This window comes from Phyllostomus hastatus, unplaced genomic scaffold (genome assembly GCF_019186645.2).
Source record: "Phyllostomus hastatus isolate PE091 unplaced genomic scaffold, TTU_PhHast_1.1 phas_contig_40, whole genome shotgun sequence".
Taxonomy (NCBI): Eukaryota; Metazoa; Chordata; class Mammalia; order Chiroptera; family Phyllostomidae; genus Phyllostomus; species Phyllostomus hastatus.
The window spans coordinates 58,990,872-59,010,048 of record NW_025333872.1 but is presented as its reverse complement, the minus strand read 5'-3'; positions in this window follow the sequence as shown (position 1 = coordinate 59,010,048).

The following is a 19,177-nucleotide window of genomic DNA, read 5'->3' as shown; positions in this document are numbered from 1 at the left end:
TGCAACAACATGTATGGATCTTGAGAATATTATGCTGAGTGAGATAAGTCAGATGGGAAAGGACATAAACCATATGTCACTCATATGTAAAATATATAAAAACAAACAAAGATGAACTCATAGAAACAGACAGCAGAATGATGGCTACCAGAGGGAAGAGAGGTGGGAGGACTGCAAATCGAGTGGTAAGCACACAATCGAGATTGCAGACACTGCATTATAATGTTGTATGCCTGAAATTTATAATGTTATTAAACATTGTTACATGGATACATTTAATTAGAAAGAAATTGGAGGCTAATAAAAATTGAGGTATAACACAATAGAGAAAGCATGGTTTTAAGAATCAGAATCTCAGGGCCATTCCTAAATAACAGTATGAGCTTCAACAAGCCACCGAACATTTCTAAACACAGGATCGTGTTTCACAAGATTGTTACAGGAATAAAGAGAGATTGTGTAAAAAGGTGCCTATGACAGTGCCTGCAACACATGTGGATGAACAAGGGGCTGTCTACTAAACCTGACAAGCTCAGGAAAGGCCTGCATGGTGAGTCTGACAAACTCAGAGACCCCAAGTAGCCACATTGGGATGGTCTTGAGGTGGCCTCTCCCAGATGTGACTGGAATGTCCCTAGGTTGCGCCTCAAACCATGCACACAATGGACGGCTAGACAGGGCAGTGCCAGCCACTGCAGGTCCTGCATTATTGGGCCAAGAGATTTCCCTGATGACCTCTGTGTCAATTTACTCCTCGATGTAATAGTAAAAAACACCCTGGGTGGAGATTTAACATGGTAATGACACATGCATGTAAATTCTACTAGGCAGGCACCAAAGAGTCCCTGCCTCTACACACTTACACATCACACTTAGATGTCATCTTTCCTGCTTCAACTTCTTTGAAAGAGTTCCCCAGCATTTGATAGTTTGATAGGAGAGCAGCCCCTTCTTCCTTTCTCTTGAGGCTAACTCTTTGCACACATGAACTTTTCAATAAGCCTCTTACCCAAGTAAGAGGTTTTGTTGGGAACTCTCTTGATTTCCATCTTGGCAGTATCCAAAGAACTCCAGGTGGCAGTAACAGTCTGAACATACATATGCCAAAGTAAAAGCAGGTCATGGTGGGTTGTCATGTCCTGGGCCTGTATCTTCCTTGGAAAAGGTCAATCTTTACCTCAGAAGAGGAGGTTTTTATTTTTGCATCTGAGATAACATGGCCTTGGAATGTCAGAATAATCTTCTTTCTTCCAGACCCCTCCGGGTACAACCTGAATCAGACTAGAGACCACAGAACCCCTCACTGTTATCTTGTTCTCTCAGTACCATCTCTAGGTGCCGTAGATGTTCATTATTAGCTATCCCGTACCCACCAATGCAAAAGTGTGTGTCTATTTCACTTCTTACCTGGTCTCAGAGATTTATTTCCCCTCTTTGCTTTCTTCTCACCCTTTAATCTACCACCAATGGATGTCTCCTCCTTTTACTCTAATGTATAAAATATTCATAAGCTACAAAAGTGCCATTCTCCAAGGTATTTTCTCAATCTGTTGAGATTTTGCTTCCTGGCAGTTATCTTCAGTTTGGCTCAAATAAACTCATGAAAATTTTCTACAGGTTTGGATATTTCTTACATCGACACATAGTAGGTATGTTGTAAATGTTAACTTATTTCCTTTCCTTTTTCATAGCTTTTTAAATTTTTAAAAAATTGAGTTTTAGAGAGAGAGAAAGAGAGAGAGAGAGAGAGAAAGAAACAGTGATTGCCGTTTCACTTATTTATGTCTTTATTGATTGCTTCTTGAATGGGCCTGACAGGAAGTAGAACCTGCAACCTTGGCATATCTGGACGGTGCTCTAACCAACTGAGCTACCCTATCAGGGACCCCCTTTTCATGTTTTGCCAAGAGAGAACAGAGAATAAAATGACTTCTTCCTCTAACATTCAAATATATAAAAACAGTGTTTCAATAAGTCCATCAGAAATGTCAGGTATTAAAACAATTAGCAGTTCACCAATAGGTAAGATATAAATTATAAAAGTTTCCATCAAGGATGAAATACAGTTTACAATATCAGACACATACAAATGAGTTTAAATTACAACAGAAATGAAAATCATTGAAAGTTGAATATGAAAAACACCTCCCACATACCCGTCACAGTAGGCATATCTAAACTGTAACACTGCCTTTCCTGATCACCAAAGCAAAAGGAAAGCTCAGTAAATTACATGAGAAAATTATTCCAGAGACAATTTTTTTAGAATTAAAGTACAAAAGGAATGTGTTACATGGGTTCTTGTCCAAGGAACATCAAACTACTTAATGGAATATATTTCAATGGTACAATTAGAAAATACTTGCTAAGATAAGAAAATGTGACTTTTAAAGAGTCTTTAGTTCTTTATACTTGCAGACTAGATATAGAGGAGATACAGGCTGATGTTTTTCTTCTCCCTAATTACTAAAAACCACCAGAGACCAAGGGAAAGTTTCTTTATAAGCTTTCTAGAAATGGATTATTTTAAATTCTTAGAAAGTGAATTTACACAATCAGCAAGGGTCTGTTGCCAGGAAGATTCAGTCTTGAAGTCCCTTACTGTAGATGGCCACGTTCTAAGGTCTTCCTGAGGTAGGTTGGCAACAAGCTAGAAAAACCCCCTAATTAGTGGAAGGAGAGAGAAGGAGACAAACAGCTGAGCAATTAGCAGCCAGCTAATAAATCACAAGAGCTCATCTTCCTAATCAGACACCCAGGAGAAGATGGTTCGCATCTCTGCTCCCCAACTGAAGAGCAGGTAGCTTAAATCACCCTGGTGGGGAAATAGCAAAGACAACCGGTACCAGATAAACCCAAGAGTGGATGAAATCAAGGCAATACTGTATTTCAACGTGTGCAATGCACACTCTTTTGCCCAAATTGTTAAGGGAAAAATAAGGACACACATTATACAGGGGTATAACAATTATACACCATGGCCATCATAATGGCAATCATAATCCCATGTGTAATGCACACAAAAATGTGGCAAAATATGGTAAATAACAAAAAACCCTGTTTATACCAAGACAAGTCCAAGATAGAGGTGCAACTGAACAGAGTGATGCAGCCCCTACTATATGCTCACTTAGATTCATCAGCATATTAAGGGACACACCAGGAGTGCTGATGAATACGGTGATTGAGAGCTTCCCTAAAATTCCTGCCTGCACAAAACAGATAAACTCCCTTGAAAGGATGAAGCCAGCACCATTTGCCTAAGAGGCCTATGACCGTGTTAAACATTTCTGCCATTTTACTCATCTGAGCTTGTGTCCCCAGGTCTGGAAATTATGAGAAAGCAGGAACAGAACTAACTTCTCCCTACAGCCACAAGCAGGAGATGGCCTTCAAACAAAGTGCAGCCTGAGTTACCACACCCCCAACAGCCCAAGGGCACCCAACAGCAACTCCCCCACCCTCTTTAAATCCAATTATGATGCAATCCAGGCTCAAAGCCCTCGCCCCTCAATGCTGGTGTATGCAGACCATTCCCCTCTCCTGTCTTGAAGAATGAATAAAAAAGTTTATTCTCTACACTTTCTTCTCTTTGTGAATTGTTTCACGGCTTGTGTCACTGGCCACCCTGACATTTTGGTGGCCTGTATGGAGACATTCTCTATTACTTCTCCCTTTCCTCTGGCCTCCTGAGATTTGGGACTAGGGGAGCAGTGGGCAGCGAGAGCGTGGCCCGGGCTAACCCCCTAACTCTGTCTCTGTGGGGTTTGGAGGGAGGATTCTATCCCTCCTCGGTCTCCCCAGACTCTGCAGACAGCCCGCCCCTCACCTACCTTCACGGCCCGGGACTGGGCGGTCTCTCTGAATCTGGAGACGAAAACATACTATGGAAAATGATAGCTAGCCACTTGTCTGTTTGTCATAAACCCCGGTGCTGGGTTTCAGCCGGGAGGGACGCCTCCAAGCATCTCTCTGCTTGTTCAGTCTGCTGTGGGGGCCCAGGGACGCCTGGCTCTGAGGCGGATCCTCGTGTTTAGTCTGCCCTTAGTCTGGAGGACACTCAGCTCTGGCCATAGCCCTCTAGGTCGTCTCATCGGGGACACCCTTCTCAAAACTTCCCTCCTTTGGGTAGTTAAGGTGGCTAAGAAAGGACTGGGAGCCAAAAAGGTCCAATTAAGGGCTTTTATTTGAGGCTAGACACTGTGCTTCGGCGGGCTCCTGGTGGGAGGTGGGGGGCTGATCAGAGCAGATTGCAGAGTCCAGGGAAGGGTAGAAGGGTTTGTAAGGGTGTGTAGCAGACTGCTGGGGAGGGTAGGAGACCCTGCTGATCTTCTCCAGGTGTCCTGGTAGGTGTTTGCAAGACAATGTCCACTGCTCAGAGATGGCTGTTTTGGCCACAGAAAGTCCGGGAGGTTTATGGGCCTTGTTTGTGGGGAAAGCTTGAGTGAGTGGGGACAAGGAGTGATGATTCAACTGGTTTCCAGCAAACGGGATGCCCGCGGCCATACCTCAGGTGCTTCTGAGATTGGGGAAAATCTTGTAGTCACGTGTTGAGCCCTGTGACACATACATTCGTTGTTCCAGTAAAGGGGTGGCTTAGGTCCTCCAGGTCCCAGTACATTCTAAAGCCCTCCATTTGTTCTTGTCCCTGAGATATCCTTCCCTTTTAAAATGGGCAATACTCAATCAACCCCCCAAAAGAAATCCCCATTGGGATGTAACTCGAAGGCTTTGGGACTTACGGACCTCAAGCCCCAGCGCCTGGTTTTCTACTGCGATGAGGCCTGGCCTCAATACAAACTGGGTGACCAGGAAGTCCGGCCCAGGAACGGGCCTCTCAACTATAATACTGTCCTCCAACTCCACCTGTACTCTGGCCGCCTCTCTCCCCTACTTAGCTTCAGTTCTTGAGAAAAGACAAGATTTTAACCTTCAGCGGGAATTCCAGGCATTCCAGGCCTGGTTCTTCTAAGTGTGCCCTTTTGTTCAAATTTGCCTCCTCACAAGTGTTTTCCCTCCCTTGTCTGACCATCCCATTTATATCTCTAAAACCACCTCCCGCCCAAGCTGTAAAACACTCCCAATTCTCCTCCTGGAGACCCGGGAGCTGCTCAGTCCTGGGAACAATTGGGCCTACCTCTCAATGTAGAGAAAAAAGGGGCATTTTAATCTTAAGCCACTTTTCCACCTCTTTGCCTGACTCTTTACCATCCCCTCCAGGTCTTCTTCCTAATTCTGCTCCCTGGACCTCCCCTCCTGCCCCCACTTCAGATTGGATGTCTCCAGGCCACACCCATTCCTGCCCTCTCTTTTGGGGGACACCGAAGCCTGTGACCCAGTGCCCTCTGGGTGAGGCTGCTGTATCAGAGGGCATTGTTCAGGTCCAGCCCCCTTTCCAGTGTCAGACCTCTCCCAAATTGAAGTCAAACTCAGCATTTTTTCCCCCAAATCCCGCTAAATTTACAAAGGAGTTTGAAAATCCCACCCTCTGAGGTGACATCCGTTGACTGTTTTGTGACTTTGAATTTGTACTTCCCAGTCCCCTCATCTTACTCACTCAGTGCCCCTTCCCTTCTGGCCTCTGTCGCCCTTCCTCAGAGCAAACTCCCATACACATGCTAGAGACTATTATCCAATGCCTGCTTTTAAATCAGAGTCTGTTTCCTTCTAGCTAGGATATGTTCTGGGGCAACATATATTTTTACCAATCAATTTGGCCTCAGGTCACCTGGTAGGGTGAGACTTTCTGGAAACCAGTGATGCCCAACTATCTTTTTCCGGAGTATATTTAGAACTAAGAAAACCAGATACTGGACCAAATGGGAAGAGAATGTTTTTAAAGGAACCCCACCCCCCACTCCCAGAAGACAACTAATCTTGAGACTAAAGGTTTACTAACCACATCTTCTTCATTATTAACTTCTATGAGAGCTTCAGGGACGGCTTAACAGGGTACCTGCTCTGCTTGGAAGGGCCCCAAACAGCCCAGAGACTTACGAGAAGGCCTCTCACTCTTGGCTTGTTACATATCTGTCTGTCTGTAAATGGGGAACCAGTCCACAGTGCCTAAAGAGTCCCCTTCAGGCATACATACCAATTGGGAGGAATCTGACCCTGAGTCCCTCAAGAAAACGCCTAATCTTCTTTTGTAATAGGGCCAGGTGTCAATATAAAGTGTGCAACAGAGAGGTTTGGCCAGTCAATTACACCATCCATTTCGATCTTATCTTGCAACAAAACCCATTTTACTATTCCCCTGGGAAAACAGGGGTTCCATATATTTAGTCCTTCAAGGCTCTCAGAGATGACCCTAAGCTATAAGTATACCCAGAGGGGGAAAAAAAAAACATTTCAAATACAGATAAATGGATTGTCAGTCCTTTACAAACATTTGAGTAGCTCCCCAACTGTGGAGGTATTAAAAGTAACTCTTGTTTTAGGAATGAAGTCTTTACAGAGCCAGAGGTGTGGCTCCAGAACATCAAAGCTCACTAAATCCTTTCAGTCTTCCAAAATCTCCTCCATCATCCTAAAAATGTATGGGTAATTGGCTTTATCAAACCAAAGTTCTTCTAGGACACAGGTGGCAATCACAAGGCCCTCAGGCGAAATGTGGCCCTCCACCTTTTTTTAATCTGTACCCTACATCTGGTTTCTACCTGGTGGCAGTGCTAAGCTCTGCCTTAACTGTTAAGGAGTAGTTACATTTGTACAGTCCTAAAATGACATTCAGCCTATTGAAGGCAACCTTGAAGCTGATGTGGCCCCCTGCGAAAATGAGTTTGACACCTGGGTCTAGGAGCAGCTTGCTTTTCTTTCCCTACACTTTGAAATGTGAATACCTGGTCTTAAAGAAATTTTGTCTAGGCCATCTTCTAAAAAGGGAAAAACTTAGCTGTATCTGAGCAAATTAATTTAATTTATTTTAACTATTCTTTTATTAAAAAACATTTTATTTATTTATTTATTTATTTTTAGAGAGAGGGAAAGGAAGGGAGAAAGAGGGAGAGAAAGATGATGTGCGAGAGATACAACAGTTGCCTCTTGCATGCCCCCAAATGAGGACCTAGCTCTCAACCCAGGCATGTGCCCTGACTGGGAATTGAAGCCGTGACCCTTCAGTTCAAAGGCCGGTAGTCAGTCCTCTGAGCCACATCAGCCAGGGCAACTTTAGCTATTCTTTTCTAATTCCCCTAAGTTATTGAATGTTTAGGTATTTGTAAATAACATGAAATACCCAAACATAGATCACTCATCCTACTTTTGGTTTTTTATTACAAAGAGGCTGTGGGGTGGATTTGGAGTTGTAGATGAATGTCTGGTGCTTTATTGGAAGTGTTTCTTGAAAATGAGAGTGCATTTGCCAGTAGAGGAAACTGTGTGTCTAAGGTCATGAAATGGGTTTATAAAAGTCAGTCTATGGAATGCTGGTTGCTTTCTTTTTATCATTAGAAATTGAGGTTTCTAAAAGTTTAAATTAAGTTGGAGATAAATTGTATGGTTTAATAATAGAAGACAGAAGGCATGGAAATGCAATTCTGAAGCACAGGGATTGAAAGTGAGTTATTCTAAAGATTATTTGTGAAGGGATAAGAAAGTTTGTAAAGGTTGAAGAAAGGTTTGTGAAGGTTGTGAAAGTCTGAAATGTGTGGAAAAAGCAATCTTGGGCTCCAGTACCCCTTTCTCCACCTAATTTGTCTCTGGTGACATTCTTGACTCAGGTGGGACCTGGAGTTGTTGTCATTACACCCTCTCTTGCCCTCGTCAGTGTGGAGAAACCTACTGGTCAGCTGTGGAATAAATCCTTCAAAATGCATTTTGTCAATGCGGAAATAGAAGGTAAGGCTCCCCTCTGGACACGGAGTCACCCTACAGGACTGTCCCCGGGTGACACCTACTATATGGGGTCCTGTGAGTCAGGAACCAATCACCCCTGACATTCAAAGGGACTCATTCCTTTTCCCCAGTTTGGTGCTCTGGTCATCAGTAAGGCCACCCTCAGGGCATGGGGCAAACACATCCACAGGCAGGCATGGAGTTGAGTTACATGTCTGAATGGGAAATCTACTCCCAGGGCATCTGGCTGGTACCCTGGTCATTGGTAAGGGCACCCTCAGGGCTTTCTCTCTCAAATATGCTTTCTCTCTCTGTCACTGTGGCTCTCTCAAATGGGCTTTCCATTGAGTCTGATGTCTGAGGGGGGTTAAATCCATCCCCAAGGCAACTGGCTGATGCTCTCACCATTGGTCACGTCACCTTCAGGCACAGGGTAAACACATCTATCTCTTTATATTTCTCTACTGGGGTGGACTGTGACTCCAGTCCTCCATCTGGAGCATATAGCTTGTTACCAGGTTTCTCAGCAGCTCTGCCCAGGTTCTTCCCTGTTGTTAGACTCCTTGGAGCTGAGACTTTATTTCCACCACTCATTAGCAGTCCTTCAAGCTTTTATTGAGGGTCTCAACAGGTCTTCCTGCTCGTTATTTAGGACCTTCCATGCCCTTTCCAGTCTTCTTGAAAGTCGTCAAGAGAAAATAAGAGAAATCTTATACTTTCTCTACAAAAATTAGTAATTCAAGTTATGTGTATGGTCTTCATGTGTGTAGTATATATGTGATATGTATTTGTCTGTGTGTTACATCTGATGTGTTTTCTGTCTCCAGATGGTGTAACTAGGGGGTGATATTCTATTGACCTACAGATATTAAGTACTTATATAAATTAAGCATGATTCTATGTTCTGGGCAAAAAATTGATATTAAAGCCAGTTTTAAGTTTGATTAATATCTTTTAGGTTTATTACCCACCCCCACATGTGTTGTTTTACAAAAAGTTTGTCATAATCTTTTGGTTAAATATAACAACCTTCCCAAAGTTTAAATTGTAAAAAGTGAAAAATGACTGAGTTATTCCAATGGGCCCCCGGAATACCTCAAGAATTTATTCTCTTTCCTTATAAAAGAAACGTTTTTGAAATAATTAGGCTTGTGCTTGAAATTACATGGGAAGCTTTGCCAAACAAAATAACAATAACTATTTTATTTGTGTATATATATATATTTTTTTTAATCAAAATAGATTTTCTAGAAATTTCAAGCTGCCCCAGGGAGGAATTCGCAAAGATTCAGAATCAAGCTCGGTCAGGAAGCTCTTAGGGATAACAGGTGTCCTGTCAATGACACTGGACAAACCAAGACTGACTGTTCCCTGTGGGGACATCAAGCAGTGGTAGTCTGGGTGCTTGTAACCACACAGTGGGAATTTATGAATTGTTTCTGGTGCTCAGTGAACACTTCTGATAAGTCCTGTACAGCATTTTAAAATCTTGGCTACTGTTAGGTCTTCATATAAATTAAGATTCTGTGTTGAATCTAAAAATATGAGCTCTATATGTTTTATGTCATTTAATAGTAATTATTACTCATCAAGAACTATCATCTTGAAATATAGCTTACAAAGAAGGAATGTTCTTTTTTCTAAAACATTTTATTTATATATATTTTTAAGTTTTGTTTTAAGATTTTACTTATTTATTTTTAGAGGGAAGTGAGGGAGAGAAAGAGAGAGAGAGAGAGAGAGAGAGAGAGAAAGAGAAACATCAATGTGCAGTTGCTGGAGTCATGGCCTGCAACCCAGGCATGTACCCTGACTGGGAATCGAACCTGTGACACTTATTTATTTTTTTTTAGAGAGATGAGGAGGGAGGGAGAGAGAGAGGGAGAGAAACATCAATGTGTGGTTCCCTCTTGAGCACCCTAAACTGGGGACCTGGCCCACAAGTCAGGCATGTGCCCTGACTGGGAATCAATCCAGCGATCCTTTGGTTCACAGTCTGGCACTCAATCCACTGAGCCACACTAGCCAAGGCAGAAGTAATGTTCTTTATTAATTGAATCTATAAGCATGTCATTGTAAATTTGGTAATTTATAAGCAGTCATTGTTTTACTCTAATGCATTTGCAAATGAATCTTTGAATAGGTTCATGAAAAGGACTTTGAGTTACTTTAAATTACAGGTATCCAAATAGCTCATATCTTTGAAGTAAATAAAGATTTATAGAATGCTTAGAATAACTGGATTCATGGAAATACTGGCAAATAGTCAAGACAAATAAAATCAGTTATATGGGACTGAATGAAGTAAAGATAATTGTTATTCTTCTGACTTTGTTCAAAATATTGATGATTTTAAGTCTTTTGTTTTCCAACTATAAGAAAACTTGCCTTTTCCCTAGAACAATTTGTAAGTTATATCCTCATAAGCAATATTGAAACATTTCTACTTTTCTCCCTACCTAATCCCTCTAAAACTTGGCAACTCTTAATGATTATTATTTTCATGGCAATATGTTTCTTTGCATAAACCCAGTAAGAATCTGTTCTCTTTATAATAGTACCAGTTTCCAAATATGATTCTATTAACCAAATCTTTGTCTGGAATGTCATAATCAAGAATCACACCTAGACTCTAGATGTTATAAAAAATCCTTAAGGATTTAAGATTGACTTTTGAAGCCAGTAAGAGCCCCTTGGAGAAATGGCCTGGTACCTGGCTTTGTCATGTGGTTCATGGCAGTATTTCCAGGTAAGGAATGAAGGTTGTTCTCCTGAAAGATGGCAAGAAAGGAACTGGAAGACATTTCAGAGACTTCAGGAACTTGCGGAATCCACACAAGCCTATAGGTATTGCAGGCAACATCATATGGCAACTCTGTGGCTTGGTTCCTGTGTCCTAAAGGGTTGACTAAAGCTCAATCTGAAGGTTCCTTATAAAATTCTAGCAAAGTAGATGAGCCTTCATGGTCAATTACTATTCTTGTTGTATTCATGCAAGTATTGAAACTGGACTTATATGCAGTCTTTAATAAATGAGGGTGATTTTAGGGAGAGAAATTATATTTCAGTGGAAATCGTAATGTCCAATTGTCACCCCTAAACTGACTGAATCCTAGTTTTTCTAGTTTTCTTTCAAGCTAATGTTTCATTTTTTTTTCTTTCATCCTTTGACTTGGAATTATTGAGAACTACTGATGCAGTGTTAGCCAAACAGAATTTACCTACTACTCCACCTCTCCCTTTTTGGGATTTTAAGGCCAATATCTCATCCTGGTTCTCCCAGCTAACTCCCTTCCTAGGACCATTTGAGAGTCTTTTTTTTTTTAAGATTTTATTTGTTTATTTTTAGAGGGGAAGGGAGGGAGATAGAGAGAGAGAGAAACGTCAATGTGCGGTTGCTGGGGGTTATGGCCTGCAACCCAGGCATGTGCCCTGGCTGGGAATCGAACCTGGGACACTTTGGTTCCCAGTCCGCACTCAATCCACTGAGCTACGCCAGCCAGGGTTGAGAGTCTTTTTCTTTATTCATGTTTTAAGGCCATGTCTCCTCAAATATCTCATATCCTTCATTCAGTGGTGCATCCTGGCTCTGGAAGATTCCTTCCACAAATGGCCTCTGGCCATAGCTCTCACTTTTTGGGCCATTCAATTCCACTCTCTTCTCCTTAATGACCCATACCCAGACCCACAGGCAGGGTTAGCTCAAGGTCCATAGCCTTCCTGAAGTACTTACAGAAGAAGATACTTTTGTCCATACTCCCCAAAACCCAAACTAGGCCAGGTCATAAAGAAAAATCCATTTTAAAACCAGAGAGAGAAATGAAAGGATAAAGTCAGCACCATTTGCTATTCCCTTTGCTATCATGACACCATTTGCCCAGTAAGCCTATGACCTTGTTAAACATTTCTGCCATTTTGTTCTTCTGTGCTTATGTCCCCAGGACTGGAAATTACTGGAAAGCAAGAATAGAACTAACTGCTCCCTACACAGGCAAAATATAGCATTGGAATAAACTGTAGACTTACAACACCTGCCACAGCCCCAGGGGCCAACAACAGCAACCCCACCCTTTTTTAATCCAGTTATAATGCAATAAAAGCCCAAAGCCCCTACCCTTCAAGGCTGGTGTATCTCTCCACACCATACCCCTCTCCTGTCTTGGAGACTAAATAAAAACTTTATTCTCTATAACTTTGTTTCTTTGTGAATTCTTTCACAGCCTGTGTCACTGACTACCCTAACAACCCTCAAAACAAAGGAATCAGTGTGTGTTCTCCCTTGAGCATGCCCATCCCTCCCAATTTCCTCAGGTATGTATTTTTGTTTTCTCCTAAGCTCTAAGGATTCCAGTGAGAATTGCAACCAGGGAAGCAGTGGGAAGTGGCAACTTATCTCAGGCTAAACCCTTGATTCTGTCTCCAAGGGCCCTCCTTTTGCCTCTGTGACTTCTCAGTCAGCAAAGCAACCTAGCTGTGGTTCATTCCTATTGCTATGTTCTTGCTTCTTCCACCCTAAGCCCTTCATTTGTCTCATTGTCCAGCCAATGCAGCTCCACCTGGATCACTCCTGTTGGTGTGATCTTGCTTCTTCCATCCTTAGCCTTTCCTTTCCATTGTCCCAAGCTTCAATAAACATATTTCAAAATCACCTGGACTCGTATCTTGAAATCTTTCCTGCATGAAGTCAAGAACATTAAAGGGACTTACTTAAGAAAAAGTTTCCCAGATGAGAGCAGGGTATAGGGTAATGGGTGAATAGGTGATGGGATTAAGAAGTGCAAATAGGTAGTTAAAGAATAGCCATGGGAATGTAAAGTATAGTATAGGAAGTGGATTACCCAAAGGACTTTATGCATGGATATGCACAAAGCTGTGGGGATGGCCTGAAGGAGTTGGGGGTGCTGGGTGGAAGGGGGCAAAGGGGGAAAAATTGGGACAACCATAATAGTATAATAAAATAAAATAAAATAAAATAAAATAAAATAAAATAAAATAAAATACAAGACATAAATAAAAAAGAACTCACATATTCCAAACCATGCCTAGGAAGACACACCTTGGCTTGGTCCCTTCTGGTGACACTTCAATTACAACTTGACCTACCAACACTTCCACATACCCGTTCCCTCTAACCCCTTACAAAGGGGCCATTAAGCCTGGATTAGGGCAACAGATTTAAGCATTTTCTTCATCTCATTTGGCTGCCTCTCAACATAATAAACTCTTTCTTTATTGCATATTTGGTGTTTTAGTAATTAGTCTTACCGCATGTTGCTCATATGAACTTGGGTTTGAGTACACACATACTATTATTTATTTAACCAATATTTAAACTGTTTCTTCTTCTTTTTTTAATCTTAAAAACTATCACCATATTTATCTTTGTACATAGATCTTTGCATTCTTGTCTGATTAAGAATTCTCAAAAGTGGAATTGTTAGGTCAAAGGGGATATATATTTAAATTTTAAAATTCATATTGCCAGACTGCATTTGAGAAAGATATCAATTTACTTTCCCACCCAAAATGTATATGTTGTCTAACTTTCTTGTCTTTAATTAAACTGAAGCAGCAATCATTAAATGATTGTTAATCAGAGAGGTGAAAAATGATTCAGGAATTATTTTGGGTTGTGCTCTCAAAAGGAAGGGAGTGAGGGAAGCAGGATGGGTTAGGGGAAAACATCAAATGAGGTTGTGGTTTCAGCTGGAGACTTGCTGCAGTCAGACCTCAAGGGGAATATGACTTGCACCACAAATACACTTCCTTGAGGCAAGGGGGCCAACTCTTTGTACCATAATATCAGTTGGTCATTGGTTGTGAGCTGCCTGTGGGAGGGGTCAAATATCTTCTTGGGTAGAACAAATTTTGTCAAGGGCAATTCTCTAGGCTCTAGAGAAAGGACAGTTTTGAACTTTTAGCCACCAATATTCACAGCAGCTCTGGGATTGGTACACCTCAGGAAATATTGGTGGGTCTAGGGACTTGAGTAGTGTTCCCACAAATTCATGTTTATCCAGAACCTCAGAAGCTGTTCTTATTTGAAATTCAGGTCTTTGTAGATGTAATTAGCTACGATGATATAATGATAAGAGACTTCAAAGTTGGAAAATTTTAGTTTAAGTCATAGCTAGTAAGCTTAGTAATTAATGTATGTAAAAGCTTTTATTCCAGGAACTGAAGGTATGACCCACCCTGACTCCAGGAGACCATAATCAGTTCCACCTTTGTTCCTCAGAAGGACTGCAAGCAACTCAGGATGACATCTGAGCCATTGTACTCCAGGGTGAGATGACCACCGCCCAGGACTCAGCTAAAGACCACTGCCTGGGGCACAGCTAAAGACCACTGCCTGGAGTACAGTTTAAGACTACTGCCCAGGACAAGAATGCTGAAATTGTTGTTTTTTTAATCCAATTAACTTTTCCCTGAATTTCAAAACCCCTCACCACACCTTGTTTATTCCCTGCTATAAAAACCTTGGCCTAGAAAAAAAAGACAAGATAGTCTGTTAGGATATGAACTCGCCATCTTCTCAGATCACTGTCCATCTGAGTAAAGCGCCCATAAAGATTCAATCCCTGTCTCTGGTTATTGGGTTTGGTAATGACAGGCAGCCCGAACTCCGGTGTCTTTTCCAGTTTCAATACTACTCTAAAATATGGCACCTTGAATATTTTAAGCTAAAAGTGTTTGAGAAAACAGCAGAAGCAGGAAGGTCACTCTGACATCCCCCCCGCCCTCGAATTCCCCTGAAATAGATCATAAAACTCTCGTGTGAGGTGCCCTCCTATACCTGGAGAAAAGGAACATCCTTATCTCTGTAGACAAAGAGATGCTGATAAGAATATGAACAAACAGGACTTACTAAGTTTTTCCCAGTTTGCTATACTTAACCTTTTACTCTTTAACTTATCATGTTTCTCCACAAATGTCTGCTGCTCATGAAAGCTGGCATAAAAATACTCAGGTCTGTTTCTACAGGTCGTTATTTCCTTTGGAAGTTCTCCCATATCATATAAAAGTAATTTTCAGATCTAGCTAGGGACCCCTTGAGAGGGTTAAGGAAAACTTTTTCCTCCCCTACAACATTATACTCAATTAGGATGGGCCCTAAATCTAGTAACTATATCCTTATAAGAAGAGTAGAACACACAGAGATATACACCGAGGAGAAGGCCACATGCAGATGGAGGCAGAGATTGGAGTTATCCTGCCACAAGCCAAGAAATGCCTGGGGCCAGCAGAAGCTGGAACAACCATCTATGGTAACACGGCTGTATTGATAATCTTGATTTCAGACTTTGGGCTTCCAGAGCTGTGAGAGAAAAAAAAATTCTGTTATTTTAAGACACCCAGTGAGAAGATCAAACTATGAACAGTAAAATGACAATAAATACATATCTATCAACAGCTGAATCTGTTAAAAAACAAATTAAGCAAACAAGAAGAACAGAGACAATCATAGATAAGGAGTTTTGATAGTTGCCAGATGAGAGGGGATATGGGTGAAGAGGTGAGGGGGTTAGGAAAAACAAAATAAGTAGTTACAGAATAGTCATGGGGATGTAAAGTACAGTATAGGAAATGGAGCAGCCAAAGAACTTATATGTACGACCCTTATATGTATTGTGTATGGTCATGAACAATGGTGGGGGGATTGCCTGAGGGAGTGGGCGCCGGTGCTGGGCAGACAGAGGCAAAGGCGGGAAAATTGGGACAACTCTAGTAGCATAATCAATAAAATATAATTTAAAAAAGACACCCAGTGAGATTACAAACTTCCATTGTTCTAGGACACCCAGTATACGGCATTTTGTTACAGCAGCTCTAGAGAATTTATCAAGTGGGACACTAGCTGTTTACCACAGCATTTCTTAAAGTATGGTCCATGGACTCCTGGGAATTGCTAACACCCTTTTGGAGAATCCACAAGGTTAAAACCCCTTTCACAATAATATTTGCTGTCTCCCTTTTTTATTGCATCGATATTTGCACCAATGGTGCAAAAGAAATCAATGGTGGGTAAAACTGTCGGCATCTCAACTGTCACGAGACAGTGGCACCAACTGTACTAGCAGTCATTATATTCTTCACTGCCACACACTCACAGTAAACAAAATGCCAGTTACACATAGGAATGTCCTAAATGAAGCAGAAAAATTATTAGATTTATTACATGTTGACCCTGGAAGACATATGTTTTTAGTGTTCTGTGGGACAAGATGGAAAGTACGCAAAAAAAAATCACTTCTGCATACTGAAGAAAATGGCATTCTTGAGGAAAAGCACTGTGTAATCACCGGAATTTTGAGCTGTACTAGCTACTTTTATTGACCTGTATTCTAATAATGCAGATATAAAGATTTACAAACATGTAAAATAATGACATTCTTTTCACTAATTTGCTTTGGAGAATTGTTATTTTTTAATATAAATATGCTAACATAGCTCATTGTTATTTTTGAATAATTTCTATTTCTATGTCTAATTCTATTTCTAATATACTGTCTGGGAAGAAAGACATATAAACATGATATGCATATCATGAGATGAGGAAAGAGTAAAGAAATCTTACAGAATGTTACGAAGCATGGACGAAGGACACCCAACCTAGCCTGGGGAGGCAAGAGAAAACTTCCTAAAGAGATGATCCTGAGCTGAGCTTTAAACCATGGGGAAACAACTTGGTAAACTTCTTCAATAAACTCCCCTGACCTAAATTAGGTTGTGATAAATGTTACCTTCATATTCAAATTTTACTTCCACATAGCTTATGAAATGGTTATGACCCAGGGCATAAACATTAAAAATATAGTCACAATTTTGCTTACTACTTCTACCACATATGCATCAAACACAATTTGCAAGATTTGCGGCTCAGTTTTCTTCATGACCGACTATTGGAAGTTGGGCACACCTGCCTTTCCTTTTGACATGAACAAATTATTGAAATCATCATTTTTTTTCTTCCATCATGGTTCTCTACCTGTGTCAAATGAACTCAGTTTTCTAATGTTTAGATGAAACTTTTCAAATACCTTACTGGCATGTGATTAGGCCTTATTAATTTCTGTGTGATAGCATTTATTTGATTTTTGCTTAAAACCTAGGGCAGGTTGCATTCTGGTGTCAAGAAATAATTAGTGGTATATTGGGGCTAGGAAGTTTAAAGAATGAAAGAATGACTGGCAAAGTCCTATTTGTGGACTTTTAATTTCTCTGTATTGTCTTCAAACATAGTAAGCCAAAAAGAGAAATAAGGTTACTATGTAGTTTTGCTCCTATTTGGAAGGAGTTTGACTTTTTTTCTTCTTTGAATAAAAAAATAATGTCCCTCAACTCTCTTTGAAATAGTCATCTGCTCAATAGTGGGATGGATAAACCTACTTAGTGGTTCTTTTGTAACACGTTGTATTTACTGTGTATTTGAGGACACCCTATATTTTCCCAAACTTAATCTTCTAAAAATAACAATAAAAAGAAAAAAATGTCTTACAATCTGTCTAGAGAGAATACTAGGTTAATTTTTAAGAATCAGATTAATTCACCATGGTATATTTTTGTCATTAGAGTAGCTAAAAGATAAAAAGGGAGTGTTTTAGTAACATTCTTGTAATTAGACTCTCCTTTATTAAAATAAAAATATAAATAAGAAATCCTAATATGGGATTTCAAGGCACCTGCATTATCTAAGACAGATTGCTTTTATTTTAAAAAGAAGCATCTGGAGCCCTGGCTGAGGCTCAGCTGGTTGGAGCATCATCTTGTACACTGAAAGGTTGTTGGGAACTCCCCTGCCTGGTGTCAGAAGTTGTAACCCCCACCAAGGCTAAGGCTGAGGGAGTGGCCTTGGACGTAGGCCAGCAAGGAGACAAAAGCTTATCTCCCTGGCAGGAGTGCTGCTTCTGCTGTTTCATTCATAACTGAACCCCAAAGCTTGGTCAGTTAACCAATGACGGGTAAGATTCCTCAAGGGGGGAACGACCTAAGACAGGCACAACCACGTGGGAGGCCCCCAAGAAAGGACTTTGGGGGCTACAGCAAAAGTGGGTAATGGACCCTCACTCCTTGGCTTTGACATAGCCTGAGTCCTCATTGTCTGGGAGAAAAGTCTCCTTATCTCTTTGTTGCCTTAGTTCCCTTGCTCCACCTAAGCCTGAAACAATGACAGGGTGGTGCAGCTCTGTGCTGAAAAGGGCGGGTTCCCCAGGTGATCAGGCCTAAGGAAGAATATGTAAGATTCTGTGAAACCTGCTTTGTTTAGAATGCTCTCAGTTGAATGATAAGGGTCCAAGGAAGAAGTAAGTTTGTTCTTTAAGGTTTTACAGCTCTTTGACCCTGACTCAAAATAGGCCCTCAGACTTTCTTGTTATCTATTATTTGATCCTTACTTCCTAGCAATGAGTAATGAGCTTTTACCTGAATTCTTATTCAAACAAAACCAATAAAAAGCCTCTCTGGAGGGGGAAGGGGGCGCTCTCCCCACCAGGGAGGGTGGGAAAGCGGCTTACTCCCCACGTGAGGAGTGGCCCTGGTGTTCCTATTCCCCCACAGGACCTGGTTGTCTCTGTGTATGTTTTTCTCGCGTGTTGACGAACATCCGCAGCCGAGATGGATACTGCTGGCCGGCATCCATCCACAAAAAGTTGTGGGTTAAATCCCTGGTCAGGACACATACCTAGGTTGCCGGTTTGGTCCCCCATTATGGAACATACAGGAGGTAACTGATCAACGTTTATCTCTCACATTGATGTTTCTCTTTCTCTCTCTCTCTCAAAAAAAAAAATCAAGAAACATATCCTCTGGTGAGGATAACTATTTTTTTTTTTTTAAATTAATCATGTGGAGACCAAGATGGTAGCAAAGGAGGTGGAAACTACAGCTATCTTCTCCCAGGACCAAACTGGAATTACAACTACATTATACAACAATCAACCTGAATAACCAACTGAAGACTATCTGAACAGAGGTCTTATAACTAAGGATTTACATAAGAAGCCACATTGAGACTGGTGAAAATTGCAGAGATGTGAAAATGACTGGCCCCGCACCCACATGTGGTGTTTGGGAATCTGGAGGGATATCTTAGCTACAAAGATGCCCACTGAGGAGTGAGGGTCTCACCTCCATGGTAAATTTCCTCACCCAGAGCACCAGAGCCAGGAAGAGGAGCCCATGTAACACCTGGCTGTGAAATATAGTGGGGATCCCCATCCACCAGAGACATAGGGGTCTCCTAGAAACCCAGGGGTACTTTTAAAGGGCCAACACACAAAATCCCATTCACTGCTACTCACCCTGGGCTCCAGGAGAAAAAGTAGCTCAGCTGACTGAAGTT